This window comes from Triticum urartu, chromosome 5A, assembly GCF_056163025.1.
Source record: "Triticum urartu cultivar PI428250 chromosome 5A, HENAU_Tu73, whole genome shotgun sequence".
NCBI lineage: Eukaryota > Viridiplantae > Streptophyta > Magnoliopsida > Poales > Poaceae > Triticum > Triticum urartu.
This window is the reverse complement of record NC_141877.1, coordinates 548,361,271-548,385,527: the sequence shown is the minus strand read 5'-3', so window position 1 is coordinate 548,385,527 and position 24,257 is coordinate 548,361,271. Positions and strand designations below refer to the sequence as shown.

The 24,257-nt window shown below is 40.6% G+C and overlaps 1 pseudogene; it reads right to left on the bottom strand.

Annotated features, from left to right (window-relative positions):
- Positions 1–15,594: 15,594 nt before the first annotated feature.
- LOC147972748 (cytochrome P450 81Q32 pseudogene) lies at positions 15,595–17,400 on the bottom strand (annotated as a pseudogene).
- Positions 17,401–24,257: the final 6,857 nt, after the last annotated feature.

Sequence of the window (24,257 nt, the reverse complement as noted above, 5' to 3'; positions counted from 1 at the left end):
TAAACGTCCTCCGGCAAAACAAGGTACTTGCCTGAAAATATGTTAAACAAAGAGGGAGCAGGCAAGGTAATAGTCTCAAAGTTATTCTGACCAAAAATCAGTCTATAGTTAAGCATCCTTTTCTTATTCTTAACAATAAAATCATGCGCTATCATGCTCTTATAATCTAGAAAAATATTAGGCAGCAACTTTTCCTCTTTCTCATAATGCCTAATAGGTATGTTAAAGTGTGCAGCTAGGCGCGAGGCAAAGATGCCTCCAAGGACGGGGCCCTTAGTATGGTTCAGGTTTAACGTTTAGCAACAATAGCGCCTAAACTGAAAGTAGTATCTTGAAACAAGGCATGGCGCAAAATAACAATATCAGGAGCACTAAGGTTCCCACAGTTCCCGCGACCAATTAAGCATCTACTAGCAAATATTGAAAAGTAACGTAGAACAGGAAAATGTATGCTAGTGATTCTTGCATCGGAAACTTTCCTCGTTTCCCCTACAACAATCATATCAATAAATCCCTCCACATCATCACGATGTGGTTCCTCTATGCTGCCCTCAAAAGGTATCAAACAAACCTGACAAAAATCACGAAGTGACATCTCCTTATGCTCATCATATAAATAAAATTCCACCGAGGGTGGTGAGCTCCTAGCATGGAAATGAAAGTTTTGCACAAAGATATTGGTGAGTAAGAGATACTGTTCACGTTGGTTGTGGAGGAATGCGGTGAGGCCTGCATTCTCAGGCAAATGATAAAAATCTTCATGAATCTCGGCCTCTTTCGAGAACTCATCACAAGGCCATTCACATGGCCGAACCTCCATAGTACGAGGGAGATTATACTTGGGCTTCTTGTTCTCTTCACTTTGTTTATCCTTCGAGCTTCGGCTCGATGAGCCCGTCAAAAATCTCTTCATCTTTTTCTGAAAATTTCTGAAATTTTTAGTAACTCAAAATAAAAGTGAACCAAACTCAACAAAATTGATAGCAACTACTCTCACAAGTTCCTAGAGACTATATCATGCATTAGAACTACTTGGGACCATATAAATTTGACATGCAAGCTCAAGAACAGGGTCACCTAGGAAGCAAAAATTTGCAATAAATAAAGCACTAGAACAAAAACTAATTGGACAATTTGAGGAGTCACATACCAAAGAACAATCCCCCAAAGCAGTTTTGTCAATGGAGCTTTGAGGAAGGAGATCGAAAATGGCTGCAAGATGAGCTAGAACTCGTGCTTGAGCTGGTTGGTGATTTTTTTGGGAGGAAGAAGGAGTGTGTGGTGGCGGAATAAGTGGAGGGGGCCACCAGGGGGCCATGAGGCAGGGGGCGCGCCCAGGGGGTAGGGTACGCCCTGGACCCTCGTGGCCAGGTGCTGGCTCCCCCTGATGTGTTCTCAGTGCCAGATATTCTCAAATATTCCAGAAAAAAACATATTAAATTTTCAGGGCATTTGGAGAACTTTTATTTTCGAGGTATTTTTTATTGCACAGATAATTCAGAAAACAGACAGAAAATACTATTTTTGCTTTCTTTAATATAAATAACAGAAAGTAAAAAGAGGGTACAGGGAGTTGTGTTTTCTAAATTCATCCATCTCATGCTCATCAAAAGGAATCCACTAAGAAGGTTGATCTGATCTTGTTAACAAACTCATTTCGATGTTAACAAACTCATTTCGAATAACATGAAACCGGAGAATTTTCGAATAACAGTAGGTTACCTCAACGGGGATATGCATGTCCCCAACAATAAGACTATCATATTTCTTCTTGACAGTAGGAAGAGGAAATTCAAAACCTCCAAAAATAATCGATGAAATTTTTCAATGGAATTGATATTGTGGACTTGAGGTTGTTTCCTCGGGAAGTGTACCGTATGCTCATTACCATTGACATGAAAAGTGACATTGCCTTTGTTGCAATCAATAACAGCCCCTGCAGTATTCAAAAAGGGTCTTCCAAGAATAATAGACATACTATCGTCCTCGGGAATATCAAGAATAACAAAGTCCGTTAAAATAGTAACGTTTGCAACCACAACAGGCACATCCTCACAAATACCGACATGTATAGCAGTTGATTTATTAGCCATTTGCAAAGATATTTCAGTAGGTGTCAACTTATTCAGATCAAGTCTACGATATAAAGAGAGAGGCATAACACTGACACCCGCTCCAAGATCACATAAAGCAGTTTTAACATAGTTTCTTTTAATGGAGCATGGTATAGTTGGTACTCCTGGATATCCAAGTTTCTTTGGTATTCCACCCTTAAAAGTATAATTAGCAAGCATGGTGGAAATTTCAGCTTCCGGTATCTTTCTTTTATTTGTAACAATTTCCTTCATATACTTAGTATAAGGGTTCATTTTAAGCATATTAGTCAAACGCATACGCAAAAAGATAGGTCTAATCATTTCAAAAAAGCGCTCAAAATCCTCATCATCCTTTTTCTTGGATGGTTTAGGAGGAAAAGGCATGGGTTTATGAACCCATGGTTCTCTTTCTTTACCGTGCTTCCTAGCAATAAAGTCTCTCTTATCATAATGTTGATTATTTGATTGTTGGTTATCAAGATCAACAACAGGTTCAATCTCTACATCATTATCATTACTAGGTTGAGCATCATCATGAACATCATCATTAACATTATCACTAGGTTCATGTTCATTACTAGATTGTGTTTCAGCATCAGAAATAGAAATATCATTGGGATTCTCAGGTGTGTCAACAACAGGTTCACTAGAAGCATGCAAAGTCCTATCATTTTTCTTTTTCTTCCTCTTAGTAGGACTAGGTGCATCAGCATTGGTTCTCTGAGAATCTTGCTCAATTCTCTTAGGATGGCCCTCAGGATACAGAGGTTCCTGAGTCATTTTACCACCTCTAGTCATAACTCTAACAGCATTATCATTCTTATTATTATTTAATTCATTGAGCAAATCATTCTGAGCCTTAAGCACTTGTTCTACTTGAGTGGTAACCATAGAAGCATGTTTACTAGTAAGTTTAAGTTCACCTTTAACACTAGCCATATAATCACTCAAGTGTTCAATCATATAAGCATTGTGTTTCAATTGTCTACCAACATAAGCATTAAAGTCTTCTTTCTTAACCATAAAATTATCAAACTCATCTAAGCATTGGCTAGAAGACTTATTACGAGGAATATCACCTTCATCAAATCTATAGAGAGAATTTACCTTTACTACCTGTGTCGGGTTATCAAGACCGTGTGTTTCTTAAATAGATGATGAATTAAGACCATGTATTTCTTCAACGGGAGGTAAATTCTTAACATCTTCAGCTTTTATACCTTTTTCTTTCATAGATTTCTTTGCCTGTTGCATATCTTCGGGACTGAGAAATAGAATACCCTTTTTCTTCGGAGTTGGATTAAAAGTTGGTTCAGGAAGTGTCCAATTATTTTCATTAGTAAACATATTATTCAATAGAATTTGAGCTTGATCAACTTTTCTTTCCCTAAAAACATAACCAGCACAACTATCCAGGTGGTCTCTGGAAGCATCGGTTAGTCGATTATAAAAGATATCAAGTATTTCATTTTTCTTGAGAGGTTGATCAGGAAAAGCATTAAGTAATTGGAGAAGCCTCCCCCAAGCTTGTGGGAGACGCTCTTCTTCAATTTGCACAAAATTATATATTTCCCTTAAAGCAGCTTGTTTCTTATGAGCTGGGAAATATTTAGCAGAGAAGTAGTAAATCATATCCTGGGGACTACACACATAACCAGGATCAAGAGAATTAAACCATATCTTAGCATCACCCTTTAATGAGAACGAACATAATTTAAGGATATAATAGTAGCGCATTTTTTCATCATTAGTGAACAGGGTAGCTATATGATTTAATTTAGTAAGATGTGCCACAACAGTTTCAGATTCATAGCAACAGAAAGGAATAGATTCAACCAAAGTAATTATATCAGGATCAACAGAGAAATCATAATCCTTATCAGTAATAAAGATAGGTGAAGTAGCAAAAGCAGGGTCATATTTCATTCTAGAATTCAAAGATTTTTCTTTAAGCTTAGCTAATAATTTCTTAAGATCAGACCCATCATTGCAAGCTAAGAAGTCTCTAGCAGTTTCTTCATCCATAACATAACCCTCGGGGACAACAGGCAATTCATATCTAGGGGGAGAATCTTCATCATCACTTTCATCTATATTATCAGTTTCAATAATTTCATTCTCTCTAACCCTAGCAAGTTGTTCATCAAGAAATTCACCAAGTGGCACATTAGTATCAAGCATAGAAGTAGTTTCATCATAAGTATCATGCAAAGCAGAAGTGGCATCATCAATAACATGCGACCTATCAGAATCAATAGAATGTGTAGGTGTCGCAAGATTAGTCAAAACAGAAGGTGAATCAAGTGTAGAGCTAGATGGTACTTCCTTACCTCCCCTCATAGTTAAGGGAAAAAATCTTGGTTGTTTGATCTTTCAAGTTCTTCATAATGATAAGCAGATATAAATCCCAAGTGACTCAAAGAATAGATCTATGCTTCCCGGCAACGGTGCCAGAAAATGGCCTTGATAACCCACAAGTATAGGGGATCGCAACAGTTTTCGAGGGTAGAGTATTCAACCAAAATTTATTGATTCGACACAAGGGGAGCCAAAGAATATTCTCAAGTATTAGTAGCTGAGTTGTCAGTTCAACCACACGTGGAGACTTAATATCTGCAGCAAGGTATTTAGTAGCAAAGTAATATGATAATAGTGGTAACGGTAGCAAAAGTAATATTTTTGGTTTCATAGTGATTGTAATAGTAGCAACGGAAAAGTAAATAAGCAAAGAACAACATATGAAAAGCTCATAGGCAATGGATCAATGATGGATAATTATGCCGGATGCGATTATTCATGCAACAGTTATAACATAGGGTGACACAGAACTAGCTCCAATTCATCAATGTAATGTAGGCATGTATTCTGAATATAGTCATACGTGCTTATGGAAAAGAACTTGCATGACATCTTTTGTCCTACCCTCCCGTTGCAACAGGGTCCTATTGGAAACTAAGGGATATTAAGGCCTCCTTTTAATAGAGGACCGGACCAAAGCATTAACACATAGTGAATACATGAACTCATCAAACTACGATCATCACCGGGAGTGGTCCCAATTATTGTCACTTCGGGGTTGCCGGATCATAACACATAGTAGGTGACTATAGACTTGCAAGATAGGATCAAGAACTCACATATATTCATGAAAACATAATAGGTTCAGATCTGAAATCATCTCACTCGGGCCCTAATGACAAGCATTAAGCATAGCAAAGTCATAGCAACATCAATCTCAGAACATAGTGGATACTAGGGATCAAATCCTAACAAAACTAACTCAATTACATGATAAATCTCATCCAACCCATCACCGTCCAGCAAGCCTACGATGGAATTACTCATGCACGGCGGTGAGCATCATGGAATTGGTGATGGAGGAAGGTTGATGATGACAATGGCGACGGATTCCCCTCTCCAGAGCCCCGAACGGACTCCAGATCAGCCCTCCCGAGAGAGTTTAGGGCTTGGAAGCGGCTCCGTATTGTAAAACACGATGAATCCTTCTCTCTGATTTTTTTTCTCCCCGAACACAAATATATGGAGTTGGAGTTGAGGTCGGTGGAGCGTGAGGGGGCCCACGAGGCAGGGGGGCGCACCCAGGGGGTAGGCGCGCCCCCACCCTCGTGGACAGGGTGTGGGCCCTGACGTGGATTCTTCTTCCAGTATTTTTTATATATTCCAAAAATAATCTCCGTTGATTTTCTGGTCATTCTGAGAACTCTTATTTCTGCACACAAATAACACCATGGCAATTCTGCTGAAAACAACGTCAGTCCGGGTTAGTTCCATTCAAATCATGCAAGTTAGTTTCCAAAACAAGGGAAAAAGTGTTTGGAAAAGTAGATACGACGGAGACGTATCAACTCCCCCAAGCTTAAACCTTTGCTTGTCCTCAAGCAATTCAGTTGATAAACTGAAAGTGATAAAGAAAAACTTTTACAAACTGTGTTTGCTCTTGTTGTTTTAAATATGTAAAGCTACCATTCAAGTTTTCAGCAAAGATTATGAACTAACCATATTCACAATAACATTTAAATAGGTACGAGGGACTTGCGTGTGGCCTCCTACTGGATTGATACCTTGGTTCTAAAAAATTGAGGGAAATACTTACGCTACTTTGTTGCATCACCCTTTCCTCTTCAAGAGAAAATCAACGCATGCTCAAGAGGTAGCAAGAAGGATTTATGGCGCCGTTGCCGGGGAGTCTACGCACAAGTCAAGACATACCAAGTACCCATCACAAACTCTTATCCCTCGCGTTACATTATTTTCCATTTGCCTCTCGTTTTCCTCTCCCCCACTTCACCCTTGTCGTTTATTCGCTCTCCTTTTCTGTTCGCCTTTTCCTTTGCTTGCCTCTTTATATCCCGTGTGTCGTCATGGTTAGTCTTTTATCCACTCCTTTATCTCCCGAGAATGAAGTTCTTAATTTTAAACAAAGGGAGGGAGAAAACCTAAAAAATGCTTGGTACAGAATTTGCAATGCGCAAAATAGATCTACTAGAAAGCAATCTACTTCCGTTCTTCTTCGCAATTTTTATGTAGGCATCACTCCTTGGAATAGATATATTCTTGATACCATTACCGGAGGAAATTTCTTGGGTATCCATACCTTTGATTATTATAATGCTATGATAGATTTGTTTGGCACACCACCTCCCTTGGTTAATGGAACTATGTTAACTTTGGAACATGTTATGCAAAGGCTTGAAATTATTGAAAATAAAGTTGCCACTGTGGAATTGATTGAGAATTTGGATAAAAAGATCCACAACCAAATTACCCAATATGGATCTAAGGTAGGAGTTACTCTGAAAAGTTTTAAAGAAAAAGAACCCGTAGTTAATGAAAGAATAGACCAAGATTCCACTAGAATTGATAAACTTTAGGGTATTATTACCAACTTAGGGTCCGCTTTTTTCTGCCGTAAGGAATACACCAAATCCTCCTACCACAAAAGTTGCCAAATTAATGTATGTTCCTAAAAATAAGGGTGAAACTTCTAGTAAGGAAAATGTGGATCTCAAATCCATAAGTTTTCATCCCAACTTTCTCTCTATCATTAAGGAACCTTTTGCTACAAATGATTTTCTTGATTTCTTGCCTAGGAGTTTAATCATTAATAGAAAGAAGGAAACTCCTAAGGGTTATAAGTGTTCTGTTGAAGAATTGAATGCCAAAGATGGTAATACCTAGATCTATCCTTGCCTTTATGCCTAGCTAGGGGCGTTAAACGATAGCACTTGTTGGGAGGCAACCCAATTTTTTTTGTTTCTTGCTTTTTGATTCTATTTAGTAATAAATAATTCATCTAGCTTCTGTTTAGATGTGGTTTAATGCTTTTAATTAGTGTTTGTGCCAAGTAGAACCTTTGGGAAAACTTGTGGAAAGTCTTTGCGATCTTGCTGTAAAAAACAGAAACTTTAGCGCTCATGAGATTTGCTGCCATTTTTTTACTAGAGAGTGCAATTAGGTTGATTCTTTTTGAAGATGATTAATAGATAAATTCCACACGTCCATAAAATTATTTTAGAATGTTTGGAGTTCCAGAAGTTTGCATTTATTAAAGATTACTATAGATTGTTCTGTTTTTGACATATTCTGTTTTCCGTGCGTTGTTTGCTTATTTTGATGAATCTATGGCTAGTAATGGAGTTTATGAACCATAGAAAAGTTGGAATACAGTAGGTTTAACGCCAATATAAATAAAGAATGATTTCATTATAGTACCTTGAAGTGGTGTTTTGTTTTCTTTCCCTAACGGAGCTCACGAGATTTTCTGTTAAGTTTTGTGTTGTGAAGTTTTCAAGTTTTGGGTAAAGATTTGATAGATTATGGAACAAGGAGTGGCAAGAGCCTAAGCTTGGGGATGACCAAGGCACCCCAAGGTAAAATTCAAGGACAACCAAAAGCCTAAGCTTGGGGATGCCCCGGAAGGCATCCCCTCTTTCGTCTTCGTCCATCGGTAACTTTACTTGGAGCTATATTTTTATTCACCACATGATATGTGTTTTGCTTGAAGTGTCTTGTATGATTTGAGTCTTTGTTTTTTAGTTTACCACAATCATCCTTGCTGTGCACACCTTTTGAGAGAGACACACATGAATCGGAATTCATTAGAATACTCTATGTGCTTAACTTATATCTTTTGAGTTAGATAATTTTGCTCTAGTGCTTCGCTTATATATTTTAGAGCACGACAGTGGTTCTATTTTATAGAAATAATTGATCTCTCATGCTTGAATTATATTATTTTGAGAGTCCTTTAGAACAACATGGTAATTTGCTTTGGTTTTAAAATTAGTCCTAATATGATAGGCATCCAAGATAAAAACCTGAAAGTGCATTAAATACTAAGAGAAGTTTGATACTTGATAGTTGTTTTAAGATATAAAGGTGGTAATATTAGAGGTGTGCTAGTTGAGAAATTGTGAAATTGAGAAATACTTGTGTTGAAGTTTGCAAGTCCTGTAGCATGCACGTATGGTAAACGTTGTGTGACAAATTTGAAGCATGAGGTGTTCTTTGATTGCTTTCCTTATGTGTGGCGGTCGGGGACGAGCGATGGTCTTTTCCTACCAATATATCCCCTAGGAGCATGCGCGTAGTGCTTGGTTTTGATGACTTGTAGATTTTTGCAATAAGGATGTGAGTTCTTTATGACTAATGTTGAGTCCATGGATTATACGCACTCTCACCCTTCCATCATTGCTAGCCTCTTCGGTACCGTGCATTGCCCTTTCAAACTTGAGAGTTGGTGCAAACTTCGTCGGTGCATCCAAACCCCGTGATATGATACGCTCTATCACACATAAGCCTCCTTATATCTTCCTCAAAACAACCACCATACCTACCTATTATGGCATTTTCATAGCCATTCCGAGATATATTGCCATGCAACTTTCCACCGTTCCGTTTATTATGACACGCATCATCATTGTCATATTGCCTTGCATGATCATGTAGTTGACATCGCATTTGTGTGGCAAAGCCACCATGATTAATTTTCCATACATGTCACTCTTGATTCATCACATATCCCCGTACACCGCCGGAGGCATTCACATAGTCATATTTTGTTCTAAGTATCGAGTTGTAATTCTTGAGTTGTAAGTAAATAAAAGTGTGATGATCATCATTAGAGCATTGTCCCATGTGAGGAAAGGATGATGGAGACTATGATTGCCCCACAAGTCGGGATGAGACTCCGGACGAAAAAAATAGGCCAAGAAAAAAAAAGAAAAAAAAGAGAAGGCCCAAATAAAAAAAGAGACAAAAAGAGAGAAGGGACAATGTTACTATCGTTTTTCCACACCTGTGCTTCAAAGTAGCACCATGATCTTCATGATAGAGAGTCTCTTATTTTGTCACTTTCATATATTAGTGGGAATATTTCATTATAGAACTTGGCTTGTATATTCCAATGATGGGCTTCCCCAAATGCCCTAGGTTTTCGTGAGCAAGCAAGTTGGATGCACACCCACTTAGTTTCTTTGATGAGCTTTCATATATTTATAGCTCTAGTGCATCCATTGCATGACAATCCCTACTCTTTGCATTGACATCAATCGGTGGGCATCTCCATAGCCCATTGATTAGCCGCGTCAATGTAAGACTTTCTCCTTTTTGTCTTCTCACACAACCTCAATCATTATATTCTATTCCACCCATAGTGCTATGTCCATGGCTCACGCTCATATATTGCGTAAAAGTTGAAAGAGTTTGAAAAGGCTAAGTATGAAACAATTGCTTGGCTTGTCATCGGGGTTGTGCACGATGAGAGCATTTTGTGTGACGAAAATGAAGCATGGCCAAACTATATGATTTTGTAGGGATAAGATTTCTTTGGCTATGTTATTTTGATAAGACATAATTGCTTGGTTAGCATGCTTGTAGTATTATTATTTTTATGTCAACATTAAACTTTTATCTTGAATCTTTCGGATCTGAACATTCATGCCACAATAAAGAAAATTACATTAAAGAATATGCTAGAAAGCATTCCACATCAAAAATTCTGTTTTTTTATCATTTACCTAATCGAGGACGAGCAGGAATTAAGTTTGGGGATGCTTGATACGTCTCCAATGTATCTATAATTTTTTATTGTTCCATGCTATTATATATTTTGTTTTGGATGTTTAATGGGCTTTATTATACACTTTTATATTATTTTTGGGACTAACCTATTAACCCAAGGCCCAGTAAAAATTGCTGTTTTTTTCCTATTTCAGTGTTTCGCAGAAAAGGAATATCAAACGGAGTCCAAACGGAATGAAACCTTCGGGAGCGTGATTTTTGGAACAAACGTGATCCAGAGGACTTGGAGTGGACGTCAAGAAACAACTAAGGAGGCCACGAGGCAGGGAGGCGCGCCTGCTCCCTGGGCGCGCCCCCACCCTCGTGGGCCCCTCGTGGCTCTCCTGACTGACTTCCTTCGCCTATATATACTCATATACCCTGAAAACATCTAGGAGCACCATGAAACCCTATTTCCACTGCCGCAACCTTCTCTACCTGTGAGATCCCATCTTGGGGCCTTTTTCGGCGCTCCACCGAAGGTGGCATCGATCACTGAGGGCTTCTACATCAACACGATATCATCTACGATGATGTGTGAGTAGTTTACCTCAGACCTTAGGGTCCATAGTTATTAGCTAGATTACTTCTTCTCTCTCTTTGGATCAAAATACAAAGTTCTCCTCGATCTTCTTGGAGATCTATTCGATGTAACTCTTTTTGCGGTGTATTTGTCGAGATCCGATGAATTGTGGGTTTATGATCAAGATTATCTATGAACAATATTTGAATCTCCTCTGAATTCTTTTATGTATGATTTGTTATCTTTGCAAGTCTCTTCGAATTATCAGTTTGGTTTTGCCTACTAGATTGATCTTTCTTGCAATGGGAGAAGTGCTTAGCTTTGGGTTCAATCTTGCCTTGCTCGATCCCAGTGACAGAAAGGGAAACGACACGTATTATATTGTTGCCATCAAGGATAAAAAGATGGGTTTTATATCATATTGCTTGAGTTTATCCCTCTACACCATGTCATCTTACCTAATGTGTTACTCTGTTCTTATGAACTTAATACTCTAGATGCATGCTGGATAGCGGTTGATGTGTGGAGTAATAGTAGTAGATGCAGGCAGGAGTCGGTCTACTTGTCACGGGTGTGATGCCTATATACATGATCATGCCTAGATATTCTCATAATTATTCACTTTTCTATTTATTGCTCGACAGTAATTTGTTCACCCACCATAATAATTATGCTATCTTAAGAGAAGCCACTAGTGAAACCTATGGCCCCCGGGTCTATTCTCCATTATATTAATCTCTCGTCAACAAGTTATTTCTGGCATTGTTTATTTTGCAATCTTTACTTTTAATCTTTATCATAAAAATACCAAAAATAATATCTTATCATCTCTACCAGATCTCACTTTTGCCAGTGCCCGTGAAGGGATTAACAACCCTTTTATCGCGTTGGTTGCAAGGTTCTTATTTGTTTGTGTAGGTTTGAGGGACTTGCGTGTGGCCGCCTACTGGATTGATACCTTGGTTCTCAAAAACTGAGGGAAATACTTACGCTACTTTGCTGCATCACCCTTTCCTATTCAAGGGAAAACCAACGCATGCTCAAGAGGTAGCAGGTGACGATGATGGTGAATTGATCCTCGTAGGGCTTCGCTTAAGAACTAGGAAGATATGACCGGGGTGTAAACGGTGGAGGGGGCGCCGCACACAACTAACAATTGATCAGGCGTGTGCTTGGGCGCCCCCTCCCCTCCCATATCTATATATATGTGGGAGGGAGAGGGGAGGCAGCCAGGAGCGCCCCAAGTAGGCCAAATCCTACTTGGGGTCCTCCCAAGTAGCTCCCCCCTCCCCCCCACCCCGCCTTATTTGTCGGGAGGGGGAAGGAAAGAGGGGGAGGGGGAAAGGAAGGGGGAATCATATTCCCTTTCTTTCCTTTCCTCCTACCCCTTTCCATCTCCAACTTGGCCGGCCCATATGGGGGCGCACCAACATCTTCTGGCTGGTGTGTTTTCCCTCTTGGCCCATAAGGCCCATATCTTTTGCTGGGGTGCCCGTAACCCCTTCTGGTGACCCGACATGTACCCGGTACCCTCCGGAACACTTCCAGTGTCCGAATACCATCGTCCTATATATCAATCTTTACCTCTCAGCCATTTTGAGACTCCACGTCATGTCCGAGGTCTCATCCGGGACTCCGAACAACATTCGGTCACCAAATCACATAACTCATATAATACTATATCGTCATCGAACGTTAAGCGTGCGGACCCTACGGGTTCGAGAACTATGTAGACATGACCGAGACATCTCTATGGTCAATGACCAATAGCGGAACCTGGATGCCCATATTGGCTCCTACATATTCTACAAAGATCTTTATCGGTTGAACCGTTATGACAACATACATAATTCCCTTTGTCCATCGGTATGTTACTTGCCTGAGATTCGATCGTCGGTATCTTCATACCTAGTTCAATTTCGTTACCGGCAAGTTTCTTTACTCGTTCCGTAATACATCACCTCGTAACTAACTCCTTAGTCATTTACTTGCAAGCTTATGGTGTGTATTACCGAGAGGGTCCAGAGATACCTCTCTGATACTCGGAGTGATAAATCCTAATCTCGATCTATGCCAACTCAATAAACACCTTCAGAGATACCTGTAGAGCATCTTTATAATCATCCAGTTACGTTGCACAATCTCATAGTCTAAGGAATATGCATTTGATATGAAGAAAGCAATAGCAATAAAACTGAACGATCATAATGCTAAGCTAACGGATGGGTCTTGTCCATCACATCATTCTCCTAATAACATGATCCCTTTATCAAATGACAACTCATGTCCATGGTTAGGAAACCTTAACCATCTTTGATCAACGAGCTAGTCAAGTAAAGGATCACTAGGGACATGGTGTTTGTTTATGTATTCACACATTTATTTGATTAGGTTTCCGATCAATACAATTCTAGTATGAATAATAAACCTTTATCATGAATAAGGAAATATAAAGTAACAACTTTATTATTGCCTCTACGGCATATTTCCTTCAGGCGCATCTTTTGGGTCGGCCAATTGCGGGGCGAGGCGGCCCTTTTTTCTTTCCTTTTTTTTATTTTATTTTATGTTTTTTCCTTTTTCTTCGTTAAGAAATATTCGGGATTTTTAAAATGTTCTGAATTCCAAAAACACTAATTACATTTCAAAAGAGTTGTCCAGGAGATTAAAAAATGTTCATGAATTTTAAAGGATCATGTATATCCAAAAACATTCTAAAATTGAAAATTGTTGCTAAATTCGAAAAAATATTGTAAATTTCAAAATCAAATAAATGAAATTGAAAAATCTTCAAGGATTCAAAATATATTAATTATTATTAAAAATTTCATTTATTTAAAAAATCTTTTTGAATTTTGAAAGTGTTCCTAGATTTAAACAAATGTTCCTATATTTCAGAAAATATTCAAAATGTAAGAAATTTTCACTAATTTTGAAAAATATTCATGGCTTTAAAGAATCATCTTTAATATAAATAAATATTCTTGAATTTCAAAACAATGTTCGAAATTTTAAAAATGATCATCCAATTTAAAACTAAATAAACAAAAAAGAAAAACCAAACTGAAAACGGCAAGGAAAAATGCAAAAAAAAACACTGGTTTAGGAAGGAAACCGGGCATGGGTTGGGGTATGCGTTTTCTGTGTATTCCCCGCCCTAAGCGGGGTATAGGATCCAACATATGTGCTAGGACGTCTGCATCTAGGGAAGCCCAGTATGTTCTCATAAACACCAAAAAGTTGGTCCATCAGTTAGTGTATAAGCAAAAGTTGGTCGCTTATCTGGAGCTCCCAATCGTAAAAGAGCATCGAAGATCGATCCACACAGGACCGACGGCTATCTTCTTCTCACCTCGTATGTTAACCCTGCCTACCTTCTCGCTTCTTCCCCAATTCAGTGCATGTTGCTTGTATCCGGCAGTGTGCCCTGATTCTACCCCAAATTACTGTGTCAATCGAGCTTTATGTTATACTCTCTTCGTTTCTAAATATTTGTCTTTTTAGAGATTTTAAATAAACCATCACATATAAATGTATATAGACATATTTTAGAGTGTAGAATTACTTATTTTACTCCGTATGCAGTCATTTGTTAAAAATCTATAAAAACAAAGACTCCCTTCGTTTCTAAATATAAGTCTTTGTAGATATTTCACTAGGTAGACTACATACGAAGCAAAATGATTGAATCTACACTTAAAATGCATTTATATACATCCGTATGTGGTTTATAATAAAATCTGGAATATTTAGGAACGGAAGGAATGGTTGTGAGTTACTAAGAAACATAAGGGCAAGGCCTGACGTTACTTCTTGGCTTTGTCACGTGCGGGCGCGTGACTTCACCATAGCGAGCTGAGGCCACTATGGCAAGAACAAGTTGGTTATAGGTATGGTAGAAGCTGATATTCTTCATGCACTTTTTGGATGCTTCTGTCAATGCGTTTCAGATAGGAGGTCCAACGGTACATCCAAAGTCAACCGCCCATGTACTTTGCTGGGGAGCTCTAAAAAAACTGTATTTTATTGGAACAGTAGTAATTTCGGAACAGTGATACAAATTTAATCAATTTATATGTTCGAAGTTTGCTCACCAAACAAATTGGCTTTCAGAAGTGCAGTATGTAGTTTACACTAGTAGTTGGGGCGCCACCCGGTGGCGCCGCCTAAGAGCAAGTTGAGGCGGTGCCGGGTTGGAAAGGCGCCCCATCCACTTTTTTGTTTGTATCAGGGGTGTTATTCCATCATGCTCAAAGTACATGCATATTTGCAAGTACCTAAAACTTTAAGATAGAGATGTGCAAAAGCAATATACGTAAAGAATGTATTCTTACAAGCAAAGATATCTGTTTGCTTGCGTGCCTCAACTTGTTCCTTGTGGGTTTTTTTTTCATATTGATTGTGTGTATCATAGTTTTATCGAGGCCAGAGGTATATTTGTTGTGTCTAAATCCAGAAATCACCAGTGAATAAAAGAGCGTTAATTTCTGAATCAAAGCACTCATGTTAACCATCAGAGCATTTCTCGATCTCTGAATCATAAGAGCATTTCTCGATCTCTGAATCAGAAGATTTTTCTGCTGCTAGAAACTCAAGTTCTGTATGACCTTGATCATTTCTCACCTTGCATTATACAGCTTTTGTAAAATTTGATTGTTGCATCGGGTTGTAATTCTTACCGACTTTGCAAATTTTGATTGTCGATTTTGCTGGCGTTTCCTTGGGTAATTTTCATCTGTTTCTATTTTACACACAGAAATGCAAGGTACTCTGTATAAACTTACTTCATTACTTGTCATATCGAACTCTTTTTGGCCTGTTGCCCGTCACTGATTCAGTGGAAAAAAATGGTTTGTAATGTTCAATATCATCCAATGAACTTGGAATGTTCGGATATCATCTAAAGGAATCTTGCTGCACCAGTGCACCATTGCTACACAATTTCAATCCAGGTTCTTCTATTTCTATAGAAACCTGTCCGCAGACCGCAGACCGCAGCCCATCAAGTGGAAGCAGAGAGCACGCTCTTGACAAACTCCCGGGGCGGCAGCCATTGGCATTGTCAGCCCGCCACCTTCGGCCATGTCAATGGTGTCGCCTTCACCAACATCCTACTCAAAGCACTGCACGGGTGCTGCCACAGACAAGCTGACAAGGCGCATCGCCAACCCTTCCCCGGGGCATCGCCTCCGACCAAGCCCGAACGGCAGCATGGGCGTGGTGACCGTGTCTCTTTCCAAGAACCGCTCCGGCCGGAACTCCTCTGGCGCATCCCAGATATTGACATCCCGGTGGATCGCCCATCCATTCACGAGAATCATCATGCCGCGCTGGACATGAAAGCCACCCACCGTGCAGTCCTACATGGCCTCATGCGCTGGGATGATTGGGCCGACGGGCACAGCCGAAGGGTCTCCTTGACAACGCACTGCAGGTAAGGTAGGTTGGTGATGTCCGACTCCTCAACTAGTCGGCCCATGCCGACGTTGGCGTCTATCTCAGCCCTTACCTTCCGCATCACCTCTAGGTGCTTCACAAGCAGCGCCATCGCCCACTCCGTGGTCAGCGCCGATGTGTCGGTGCCGGCAATGAGCAGTACCTGAATGTCAGCATAGGCATAGCAACCATGTTGTCACAGACTCACACTCTCACTCTCACAGATCGCCAAAATGGCACACATCGTGGTGCTGGTGTCAGGCAGGCAGTTTTGCAAAATATGCTAGTACTCACCAAGACGATGCCTTTGACGACGGTGTCAGTGTAATACCCGGGATCGGTTTCTTGGTGCTCCAAGAGCACGGCGATTGCGCCCTTCTTCTCCACGTCTCGGCCACCGGCATTTGCGCGTTCATCGATGACCATCGATGAGGGCACCGACGAACGTGTCATGCCTTGTCTGAAGACTTACAAGCGCCGCCTGCGGAGACGGTCGACCCAGTGAAGCGCCGGGAAGAAGTCCCCAATGCTGGGCGCGCCGCTCACTGCAAACGTCTCCTCGACGATCTCTTGGATCCTATGCACGCCGTCGGCAAGCCATCACGTTAAGCACCAGCTCGAAGAGCCTGGGCCGGAGGGTAATAATCCCACCCCCGGTGCATGGGCTGGCGTCGTGGAGCAGGTTCTGGACGAGGGACGCGACCCCCGCGCGGCGGTCACCGGCGAGCGCGGCGAGGCGAGAGGTCGAGAAGAGCTAGACGGCGAGAAACCGGCGCAGGCCGCGCCAGTGGCCCCCGTGGGAGGCCCACACGACGGTGGTCCGCCCGTAAATGACCCTAGGTGCTCCGCAGGGAGCATCTGCAGCCGGCCCGCCAGCGCGGCGTCGTGCGCCGTGAAGCCTCCTCGGCCGCCGCGTATGTGGACATGACCAGCGCCCGTCGCGCGCCCAGACGCAGCGACAGGAGCGGCGGCACCCCGGCGAGCGCGGACAACGAGCTATGCAGCGGCTTCTTGAGCAGGTGCAGCCGTGCAGGTGCCCGAGCAGAGGGAGCGCCGGCGGGCTCAGCGCGCTGCTGGTCCTGTACCCTGCCGTCGCCTCGGCCGAACAAAGACGGCGATGACACCGGAGACGAGGAGGAGAGGGGCCGAGCGAGACGCGGCATCGACCGGCGCATCACGAACCTTGGCGGCCGCGGCGGCCCCCGCGCCCATGTCGACGTCCTCGTCGTCGACGGGAATCTCTTGGCCGTGCTCCTCCTCCATGGCCGCCGCGTGCTGAGCTCGAATCTTCTCTCCTCGGCCAACCTAATTCCCGGCCTGATCAACTCCCGGTGGCGCTTCTCCATGGCCTCGCCTTCTACCTCTCCCTGCTCTGATCCTCTCTTCATCTCACCCTCCCCTCCCCTTCTCTCTGCTGCGGACGACGCCGCGGACGGCCATCTCCGTGGCCAACCTGCTCCTGCCGCTCTGCCTCCTCCTCGGCGCCATCGACGACTTTAGGCCCCTTCGAGCCACCTCCGCGGAACTGGATTCATAGCTTTGGGGGTGGGGGGCACTATAAGAGATATGTCAACTTGTGACCTTCTGTTAGTGACCCTGGAAGAATTGGTCATAGATCTATGACCATTTCAGACCAATTGGTCAAAAGTTGTTCGGGGGGCTCCAAAACCTAAACTATAACGACCATTTTGGTCAGAAAGGTCGTAATTTCCTTACACGAAATGGTCATAAAGCAGATAGCACTGGTCTGCTGCCTTATTTCTAGCTGATCATGACCAATATAGATGGTCATAGCCTTATAAATTGCGGTGGGTTGCTATGACTAGGCATCACCTCATCAGTTTTGCCTATGTGTCATGTCCATGTGGTAGTTTTTGCCCTAGGTTGTGAAGCAACCTATATTTCTGTCATTCCCAAAATTCCCAAAAAAATGTCATAAATTCTTTGGGTCATATCTTCATCAAATATGTAAAAATCCTTCCTTGCGTAGTTCAAAACTATATTCATTTTCCTATTCTGTTCACGACAACACTTTATGAAGGAAGTGCTATTTATATATTCTTGATTGCCCTCGGAATTTTTGGGCACTCTTTCCTATCCAAATCATTACCGCATGACAAAGTTCAGCTCCACTTGCCTAGCAAATCTTCCTCGGCAAATTTCCAAAGTTTTTGTTCACCTAGAAGCATTGTGAAGGAAGTACCTTTTTTATATATCCAAATGACATGAAATTTATACAGTTTCTTCATATGCCCAAATTATCACCCTCCTCCAAATTGCAGCTCAGGCAAATTATCTATGTGATCCCAGGTTCAATTTATATTTTATGGCCAAATTGGCACATTGCAAAGCAAGTGTTATCTAGACCCCTCCTATTAATCTCAAACTCTTTGGGCACTCTTCCATACCCAAATCATTGCCACATGATAATATTCAGCTCCATTTTCCTAGTCAATCTTTCTCAGGAAATTTTCAAAGTTTCTACCTCGAGAGAAGCTTTGTGAAGTAAGTACTAGCTAGGCTTACCCAAATGATCTGAAAATCTACCAAGGCATAACCATACCTATGTAACTTACCTACACCAAATTTGAGCTCATTTCATTCATCCAATTTCTCTCACTAGTTTTCCCAAGTTTTTGTCCATAGAAGAGCATTGTGAAGGAAGTACCACTTTGGCATGTCCAAATGGTATCAATTTTCTATGGTGCTTTCCAATGCCCAAATAACCATCCTCCACCAAATTTCAGCTTAATCCATTCATTATTTTGAGCCCAGCTTCAACATTCATATTTCTGTCCAGTGTGGTACTTTGCAAAGCAAGTACCACCTAGGATCCTCCTTTTGATCTGAAAATTTGCGAAGACATTATTCTTAGTAGATGATCATCCTCAGCAAAAACTCACGCCCATTGGCCATGTGCATTTCCCGTACCGCTAAGCAAACACTTGGCTGCTAATTCATGTTTGAGCATCGATCGGTCTCCTCGTGAGAATCTTATGTTGTAATTTTCTTCCTAGAACCTACCTGGGGAGTGCCCAACCCACTAGACATGCCTAGGCTGCCCAGAACACATGGCAACTGCACGGTCACGCGGTGACCACGCGTCGGGCATGCGAGTTTACGCACTCTAGAGTTGGGGGCCTTGGCCACCGCCCAAACCTCGACGTATCGCCATCAAACCATGTATTTATGATTAAATAGGTACTTATGTAACTATAAATGATTTTTGGAAAAAATAAATAGTAAACTATGAGGCAACTGCAGTTCAAATTTGACCCGCTTCCTACTGAATCAGCGGGAATTTGTCTTTTTCACCAGAGGTGGATCAAAACTTTTGACGCCCAACAATTTTGTCAATTGTTCATTAAATATGGCCTAGTATTTTATAAAAATGATTTGGTCCAATTTTGCAACAATTATTTGGGAGGTGCTTCACAAAAAAACCTCCTTTTGGGCACTCAAAAAATGGAAAATGGTTTTTTCGTCCAAAGAAAATGAAAACTTCCTTAGGCAACATTGTTTGCCATTCCAATATACACCCTTGTGCAGAATATGGGATCATTTGAACAAATTATGCCATGAATGTGGCCATAAGATTGATCATTTGGCTTGAAAGCCATTGATATCCACACGTGATAGCTTGATTTTGAGAACACTTTTTTAAAATAATTGCTGTATTATAAGTTTGTTATTTTTCCTGGGAACTTGGCCACATATAATGACACAATGCGAAGGTTTCCCAATTTTTTGATTTGTTTTGATTTTTTTATGCCCGTTTCAAAATGCGGTCAAAACGGCGGGAATGACCGTTCCTAGCTAGTGGTTGAATCTTGAATTTTTTTGGTGTTTCTCTGATTAAATAGGTACTTATGTAACTAGAAATGATTTTTGGAAAAGATAAATAGCAAACTATGAGCCAACTGCAGTTCAAATTTGACCCGCTTCCAACTGAATCGATGGAAATTTGTCTTTTTCACGAGAGGTGGATCAAAACTTTTTGTACCCAACCATTTTGTCAATTGTGCATTAAATATGTCCTAGTATTTTAAAAAATTTATTTGGTCCAATTTTGCAACAATTATTTGGGAGGTCCTTCACAAAAAAACCTCCTTTTGGGCACTCGAAAAATGAAAAATGGTTTTTTCGTCCAAAGAAAAATGAAAACTTCCTTAGGCAACATTGTTTGCCATTCCAATATACACTCTTGTGCACAATATGAGATCATTTGAACAAACTATGCCATGAATGCGGCCATAAGATTGATCATTTGGCTTGAAAGCCATTGATCTCCACACGTGATAGCTCGTTTTTGAGAACACTTTTTAAAAATAATTGCCGTATTACAAGTTTGTTATTTTTCCTAGGAACTTGGCCACATATAATGACACAATGCGAAGGTTTCCCAATTTTTTGATTTTTTTTGAATTTTTTATGCCCGTTTCAAAATGTGGTCAAAACGGCGGGAATGACCGTTCTTAGCTAGTGGTTGAATCTTGGAATTTTTTTGGCGTTTCTATGATTAAATAGATACTTATGTACCTAGAAATGATTTTTGGAAAAAATAAAGAGCAGACTACAAGGCAGCTGCAGTTCAAATTTGACCCGCTTCCAACTAAATCAGCAAAAATTTGTCTTTTTCACGATAGGTGGATCAAAACTTTTTGCACACAACCATTTTGTCAATTGTGCATTAAATATGTCCTATTATTTTAAAAAATTGATTTGGTCCAATTTTGCAACAATTATTTGGGAAGTCCTTCACAAAAAAACCTCCTTTTGGGCACTCAAAAAATGAAAAATGGTTTTTTCGTCCAAAGAAAAATGAAAACTTCCTTAGGCAACATTGTTAGCCATTCCAATATGCACCCTTTTGCACAATATGAGATCATTTGAACAAACTATGCCATGGATGCGGCCATAAGATTGATAATTTGGCTTTAAAGCCATTGATCTCCACACGTGATAGCTCGTTTTTGAGAACACTTTTTTAAAATAATTGCCGTATTACAAGTTTGTTATTTTTCCTAGGAACTTGGCCACATATAATGACACAATGCGAAGGTTTCCCAATTTTTTGATTTTTTTTGAATTTTTTATGCCCGTTTCAAAATGCGGTCAAAACGGCGGGAATGACCATTCTTAGCTAGTGGTTGAATCTTGGAATTTTTTTGGTGTTTCTATGATTAAATAGATACTTATGTACCTAGAAATGATTTTTGGAAAAAATAAAGAGCAAACTACAAGGCAGCTACACTTCAAATTTGACCCGCTTCCAACTGAATCAGCGGAAATTTGTCGTTTTCATGGGAGGTGGATCAAAACTTTTTACACCCAACCATTTGGTCAATTGTGCATTAAATATGTCCTAGTATTTTAGAAAAACAATTTGGTCCAATTTTGCAACAATTATTTGGTAGGTCCTTCACAAAAAAACCTCCTTTTGGGCACTCGAAAAATGGAAAATGGTTTTTTCGTCCAAAGAAAATGAAAACTTCCTTAGGCAACATTGTTTGCCATTCCAATATGCACCCTTGTGCACAATATGAGATCATTTGAACAAACTATGCCATGGATGTGGCCATAAGATTGATCATTTGGCTTGAAAGCCATTGATCTCCACACGTGATAGCTCGTTTCTGAGAACACTTTTTTTAAAATAATTGCCGTATTACAAGTTTGTTATTTTTCCTAAGAACTTGGCCACATATAATGACACAATGCGAAGGTTTCCCAATTTTTTGATTTTTTTGATTTTTTATGCCCGTTTCAAAATGCTGTTAAAACGGTGGGAATGACCATTCCTAACTAGTGGTTGAATCTTGGAATTTTTTTGGTGTTTCTATGATTAAATAGATACTTCTGTACCTAGAAAGGATTTTTGGAAAAAATAAAGAGCAAACTACAAGGCAGCTACAGTTCAAATTTGACCCGCTTCAAGCTAAATCGGCGGAAATTTGTCTTTTTCATGAGAGGTGGATCAAAACTTTTTACACCCAACCATGTGGTCAATTATGCATTAAATATGGCCTAGTATTTTATAAAAATTATTTGGTCCAATTTTGCAACAATTATTTGGGAGGTCCTTCACAAAAAAACCTCCTTTTGGGCACTCAAAAAATGGAAAATAGTTTTTTCGTCCAAAGAAAATGAAAACTTCCTTAGGCAACATTGTTTGCCATTCCAATATGCACCCTTGTGCACAATATGAGATCATTTGAACAAACTATGCCATGGATGTGGCCATAAGATTGATCATTCGGCTTGAAAGCCATTGATCTCCACACGTGATAGCTCGTTTCTGAGAACACTTTTTTAAAATAATTGCCATATTACAAGTCTGTTATTTTTCCTAGGAACTTGGCCACATATAATGACACAATGCGAAGGTTTCCCAATTTTTTGATTTTTTTGAATTTTTTATGCCCGTTTCAAAATGCGGTCAAAACGGCGGGAATGACCGTCCCTAGCTAGTGGTTGAATCTTGAATTTTTTTTGGTGTGTCTCTGATTAAATAGGTACTTATGTAACTAGAAATGATTTTTGGAAAAAATAAATAGCAAACTATGAGGCAGCTGCAGTTCAAATTTGACCCGCTTCCAGCTGAATCGGTGGAAATTTGTCTTGTTCACGAGAGGTGGATCAAAACTTTTTGCACCCAACCATTTTGTCAATTGTGCATTAAATATTTTCTAGTATTTTAAAAAATTAATTTGGTCCAATTTTGCAACAATTATTTGGGAGGTCCTTCACAAAAAAACCTCCTTTTGGGCACTCGAAAAATGAAAAATGGTTTTTTCGTCCAAAGAAAATGAAAACTTTCTTAGGAAACATTGTTTGCCATTCCAATATGCACCCTTGTGCACAATATGAGATCATTTGAACAAACTATGCCATGGATGTGGCCATAAGATTGATCATTTGGCTTGAAAGCCATTGATCTCCACACGTGATAGCTCGTTTCTGAGAACACTTTTTTAAAATAATTGCCGTATTACAATTTTGTTATTTTTCCTAGGAACTTGGCCACATATAATGACACAATGCGAAGGTTTCCCAATTTTTTGATTTTTTTTGAATTTTTTATGCCCGTTTCAAAATGCGGTCAAAACGGCGGGAATGACCGTTCCTAGCTAGTGCTTGAATCTTGGAATTTTTTGGTGTTTCTCTGATTAAATAGATAGTTTTGTACCTAGAAATGATTTTTGGAAAAAATAAATAACAAACAATGAGGACGCTGCAGTTCAAATTTGACCCGTTTCCTGCTGAATGAGCAGAAATTTGTTTTTTTCATGAGAGGTGGATCAAAATTTTTGACACCCAATCATTTGGTCAATTGTGCATTAAATATATGGTAGGTCCTTCACAAAAAAAGTCATTTTGGGCACTCGGAAAATGATTAAAAATAGCTAGAAAGATCAGAAATGCATAGAAATTGGTCCTTATCCATAAAATGTGGTCTAAATCTAGTGAAAATTTGTGTGATGCCATTTTGCAAAATATTTTTGATAGCTACTTCACAAAATCCCTCTATTTTTAGTACTTAGACATTTTTTTAAATCACTGGTTTTTCGAACCAATCACGACTCTTCCCATGGATTGATGACATGGCGCCCATCCATCCATCCATCCATCCATCTCTCCATCCCACATCCATCCATCCATCTATCTACAGAAAAAAAGAAAATAAAATGAAAAAGAGATACCCCCCCGCAGCCCAAACCCTAGGTCAGATCCCATTGACCCCCCCATCGCACTCCTCCTCTCCTCGCAGCCGCCGCACTCCTCCTCCCTCAGATCCTCGCCTCCGCCACCTCCTACCAGATCCCCCTCTCCCCAACCCAGACCTCCCTCTCTCTGCCATCCCAAACCCGCCGCCGGCCTCCCCCACCCCCGCCGCCACCGACCTCTTTATCGCCCCCAGCGCTGGCCATCCTTCCTTCCACCATCCAGATCCCCCGTTTCCTCGCTGTCTCGCGTCGCCGCTACCACCTCCCTCTGGCGGAGCTCGTCGCCGTTCCCCACGCCTTCCTCCTCTCGCCCCTCCCCTTCCCACTCCCCACAACGACGGCCGACGGCCTCACCGCGGCGCAAAATCCCCCACCACCATGAAGCCAGTGAGG